Source organism: Oryctolagus cuniculus, chromosome 13 (assembly GCF_051225735.1).
Source record: "Oryctolagus cuniculus isolate XC-2025 breed Fujian yellow rabbit chromosome 13, ASM5122573v1, whole genome shotgun sequence".
Classification (NCBI taxonomy): Eukaryota; Metazoa; Chordata; class Mammalia; order Lagomorpha; family Leporidae; genus Oryctolagus; species Oryctolagus cuniculus.
The window spans coordinates 15,242,639-15,248,638 of NC_142879.1; positions in this window are offsets into that span (position 1 = coordinate 15,242,639).

Sequence of the window (6,000 nt, forward strand, 5' to 3'; positions counted from 1 at the left end):
CTAATTTTCAGCATACCAAGTCATAGCATGTGAAGCATTTCCGGAATGCTCAATTCCACACTTGATAATAACACTGGAGAAGTTTCCATCATCCCTGGGATAAGAGTAGGACTCACTAGAGAAACATGTAAATGAACGACTGGGCTTCAGTTCATCATGCGGCCAACTGCTGCTTCCCCAGCTGTCCCTCCAGCCAGTGGTGAGCATGCCTTGAGTTATCTCAACAGGAACAGCAAGAGCAGACAACAGAAGAACCTGAGTGCTTCGCAATTTCCTTGTAAGATAATGGACACTGGAACAATTTGGGTAACACTCATATATTTAGCCATTCATTATTTTTAATGACATTTTAATCAATGTGCAATGAGAAAAAGAAGTACAAAGGGAGATTAAACTCACCACAATTAAATTATTCAGCTCAGTGTCTGGTGAACAGTACATCTTTTCCAATCAGTTTTCCTACAGAGCTGCCCCAGAAAGCCTACTACTGTCTAAAAGGCTCTTGAAGGTTACTTTCAATTTCCACTCTTAAAGAAACTACTTTTGTGATAAAAGGCCTTCTACAGATGAAGACCTAAAGGCACTCTGAAATTCCAAAAACGCTCCATGGCAGTGACTACAAACAATGCTGAGCATCTGTGTGCCAGGGGACTTGACAAAGTTCATGGAAAATAGAATTAAAAGATAAAAATGTTGGGGGCCGGTGCAGTGGCCTAGCAGGTTAAACCTCCTCCTGTGGCCCTGGCATCCCATACATGTGCCAATTCGAGTTCCAGCTGCTCCACGTCCGATCCAGCTGTCTGCTATAGCCTGGGAAAGCAGTAGAAGATGGCCCAAGTGCTTGAATCCCTGCACCCACGTGGGAGACCCGGAAGAAGCTCCCGGCTCCTGGCTTCATATCAGCCCAGCTCCAGCCTTTACTGTCATTTGGAGAGTGAACCAGCAGATGGAAGACCTCTCTATGTGTCTCTCCCTCCCTCTGGCTGTAACTCTGCCTTTCAAATAAATAAACAAATAAATCTTTAAAAAAAGATAATGTTTTGATGCAAAATGTTCAAATCCATGCATATGGAGGGTCTTCAAGTAGTTCATGAAAATGTGTATAATGAAAAAATCTATGAAGAAATGCTGAAAAAATTGCAAAAGAATATATTTATTTTTTAATTCCATGTTTCCATGAACTTTCTGAAGTCTCCTTGTATTTGTGGAGAGATAAAATAATGTGGAAAAGTTAGGATGGTTTTGTATAAATATGTCTAAGTCAATATTTACCACAATCTTTATTTATGCAAATATATTATATAGCAATTAAGTTTAAGGTATACTATAAAATGTTCCACATTATTTTGGAGAGACAAAAGAAATCCATACAAATAAATTTAATTATACACTCTATATTCCAATTTTATACTGTGATTTTCTGTGAATTTACATCAATAAATATAAGCATATATACATATGAAAAGGGAAAAATGTCCAAATATGTGTATCTCTTAGCTAGAGTTCCCATCAAAATGTCTAAAAATATTTTGAAGTTATGGTGTTCAAAACAAAATTTATACAAGGAACTGATTCCTTTTTTAGAGGATGGAAATTAGACATTCATGTCTCCTATTAATAAGAGTGCAGTAGTGCCTTCTTAGTGTTGAACTTTACTAAGAATGCATTCTCTAGTCTCCTTGTCATTTAAATGCAATGCAATCTCATTTACATGCAACAACATATAAAAATAGAACATTGTAAGGAAACTTTATTCTTGAATGATTTTAATATTTTGCAATAATAAAATTAAAAATTGGAACCTAGTAAATTCATCATGTAAAGACTTTTTGTAAAGACAAATTGACTGTGTTGTTTATATCAGGATATAAAACACTCCAGGCAGTTTAAATTTATCAATTTGCTGTTAGTCATAAATGAACATGTGTGTGTACATATATATATATGGGTGTATAACTGTGTACATACACACACTTGCATGTGCACCAAGATGAGGTCCCTTCAAAAACTTTACAAAAAATACAATTGAAAGCTTTTTATTTCAATACAAAAAGACATTGAAGCCCATACACAGAGGGCTTCAAATAGTTCTTGGAAAATACACGTTATGAAAAAACTATGCATAGATTTAAATTCATCAAAATAAACCATCTTTTAATTCCATTTTCTGTGAAAGTTTTGGAAATACCCTCTGTGTGTGTGGGTATATCTTTCAGAAACATAGAAAGAGAAGAGAAGAGGAGAGGAGAGAGGAGAAAGGGAGGAGAGAGGAGAGAAGAATAGGAAAAGAGGAGAAGAGAAGAGAGGGGAGAGGGAAAGAGGAGAGGGGAGAGGGGAAAGAGAAGAGAGAAAGAGATAGATATATGAATATATCTCAACCGAGATGACAGGACCAAGCCAGCTACATATTGGCAGGTTGCTTACCTCTGCTGTCAATCACAGGAAATGTATCACATCATAGGAAAGCATTTACATAGTAGATAAGAATCAATTAAAAATGCCTAGAGTAATGGCTATAGGAAACCTTTTCTGAATTTCTCCTGCCAGGGTTTGCTTTCTATGTCAAGGGGAAGGAAGAGGTCCCACCCTGTGTCTCCCATGCCATAGTGAATCCATTTCCTGGAAGTTTATCTGTTTCACACCACTAAATATGTTGCTGGGTGCCCACTGCCTGTAGAAGCCTATGGTAGGTGATAAAGCTATACTTAACGTTATCTCCTACTTACTTAGGACAGTGCACAGGACTTAGTAGGATCCAAAGGATTTGATTTAAAATAAATGAATTAACGGTGAAGTATAAATTAGACAGGAGGAAAAGACACACTCTCTGAATTCTGAATTATTATGTATACTGATTTCTAGGCCTGGAAAATGACTGTTAATTTCTGGTAATGACAGACTTTGGATCAAGGGAGTTTGAAGAGAGCTCCTCTCATCTCACACAGTCTAGATCTGGATGGCATGAGGAGAAAGGCTGTGCTTTGTATGCAGTAGGTTTTTATTAATCAGAAGTTCCTTTTCCTAGGATGGGACTGAGACTTAAGAGGCACAAACCATGACAGGCCTTGGCTCTCTTTGAACTTCTTCCTTGTTAGGAATCTTGGTTTAACTGGATTTCTTACTAGTTAGGAATCTTGGATTAACATAATAGAGATGTATTTCTTTTTCAAAAAGTTTTGTTTATTTTTTGTTTGAGAGGCAAAGAACAGATAGCTCCTATCTGCTGCTTCACTCTCCAGATGCCCACAACAGCCAAGGCTGAATCAGGCCAAAGCTGGGAGCTGGGGGCTCTATCAGGGTCTCTCACGAGAGTGGCAGAGACTCAACTACTTGAGCCATCACCTGGTCCCTCCCAAGTTGTGAATTAACAGGAAGCTGGAATCAGGAGCAGAGCTGGGACTCTAACCCCAGGCACTCTGATATGGGACATGGACACCCTAACTTGGAGTTCTAATTGGTAGACCAAACATGTGTCCCACAATGTGCTTCTTACTCCTTTCAGAATTCATTGCAGCTCTCCTAGAGGCCGGGGGTGTTTGGGTAGGGAGGCTCCCTGTGTACTGCCATCCAGGGGATCAGCCTTCTTCCACAGGTCTCTCTCCTAAATCCTTGATGTTCTCAATGGAACCCTCTGCACCAGACTGGGTGACTAGCAGAAAGGAGGCTGGAGTATTAACATAATAACAAGAAAGCATTTAGAAGTCAGATCTAGAAACAGAGTTCATCTATCCTACTCAAACTGTTGGCCAGGAGCCCCACTTGTCCACAAAAGTCTGAGAGATGAGTCTTGCCGTTTCCCAAGAAGAAGAGAAACATAGCTGTGGTGACCTTTGCATGCTCAGCTGCAACTGGCAATTCGCCAAAGTAGAAGTGTGCATTTAGTATCACCACTAAACACTCACAACAGTTAGAGGTTTGTTTTTATACTATGTATCAGTCACTACCACCTTTAGAAGGAAAAAGAGAGGAAGAGCCGGAAAAAAAGACATACAAACTATTTACTGGAAAAGGATAACTGAAGTTTCTCTTGCCCAATAAAATGAACACTGGGCCTCAGTCTTTAGGAAGTGAATAAACTAAGCTGACATTACACTGTCACAGCAAAGTTCAACATTTTTACAGCCATGAAAAAAAATACTTCAAGTAAGCGCTCACATGTCAATTCATAATTCATCACATGTATGGGTATCTGTGTGTGTATATAGGTGTGTGCACATTCACACACAGACCCGGGGAGGGGGGGGGCTTCAAAAAGTTCACAGGAAAATTTGAAATTGAAGATAATGTAAAATTTTCACAAACTTTTGGAAACCTCACACACACACACACACACACACACACACATCTGTTCTTCCCTGGAGTGGCACACTTCTTTTTTTTTTTTTTTTTTTCAGGAATAAAAAGAATAACAGTTTTTTTTTTTTTTTTTTTTTCTTTCCCAGCTTAGAAAGCATCAGTTGAAATCAGAGCTTCAACTCCCACTCAAATACAGTTCCTTATTCCATTCCATTCTGGTACAAACCCTCCCCCAAAGTCTAACATTTCCCTTTGAATTCTTTTTTCTTTTTTTTTTCTATGGAAGGAAAACTGTCCCCTGGAGGCATTCTCACAGGGTTAGAGTAACAGCCAGACTTTCTCACCACTGCCTTCTGTAGGCCCTGGAAATCTCAAAGGCAAGCAAAGTCAGTAGTGAGGTTTTGTTGCTTATGGCTCAGTGGTCTCTGCTTGGCTTTGCACAGCCCATGATGATAGGATGGTATAAAAAGCGCAGGTTATGTTGAAAGTTTCCATTTTCTGCATAGCTAAGGGAGAATTCAGAAAATGGTCATCTGTAAATGAATCACCTTAACATTTATCGAATATGTTCCTCCTCTATTAAGTTATCTTATAAAAGCATGGTTTTATTCTAAAATGGCATTGTTCATTTTATGCAATTTTACCTGATACTTTAACATTTATTATTTTCCCAGATTTCCAGATCTTCCATTTCTTGCAATTTGTTAAAAATAATGATATTTTCACATCAAAAATGATTCAAATAATCATTTTAATTAGTTTGAAGCATATTAGTATTCTTTTATTTCCTTCAGTTACACCAAATTATAGCATTTAATTCTCACAAAATTCAATGTGGAAGAAAAGGATTATACTAAGCAATGTTCACTTGTGCAAGTGTTTTTATATGGTTGAAGTCAAGAAAGGCTAATGACACTAGATACTCAATACTCTTATAAACCCAAACATCTCTGTTAAATCAAGGTATAGAATTATTATCCTATTAATCTGGAGTTATCTTAATGTAAAAACTAATGTGATAAATACACACTAAGGATATTACAAATACTTTTAAAATCTTATAAATTTATTCAATGAAATGAAAATAGTGTATTATATCATACATGAAAACAAATTTATAGACTAATACAGAACAATTACAGGTTAGTTATTAAATTTCCTGAAGAAACCACGTAATAATCTTATTTTTGTACAGTTTGATGGATTCTTCTATATAATATTAAATATAATAAGTTAAGGGCTATTATGCATTAATCACACTCATTCATTTATGAAATATTTATTGATAGGCCATTATGTTCCAAGTACCATGCAATTGTAATTTAGAAAACAGCATGCTAATGATCATAATGTAGTATATTTGAACTCTACAATGTTTAGAAAATTTTCATGTTGCGTATCACATATAAGTCTCAAAACAAATGAATTCCTAAAATAATTATAAGGTCCAAATCTATGATTATTCCCTGTGTGGTATATTATGTTGATGCTCTATTGAAAACCTTTACATTTTTCAAGCATTTAATGCAAGGAATACTCCAACTAGGTAATATTTAGGTCACATCATACTTTTTCCCTTTTTTCTAAAGAGTAAGTTTCGTGCACTTGAGAAAGGATAGGTAGTGAGCTTCAGTTAATTCCAAAGTCTATTTTCTGTTACATTCTACATGTTATCATAATACTCATGTCAGGTGAAAAAAAAGA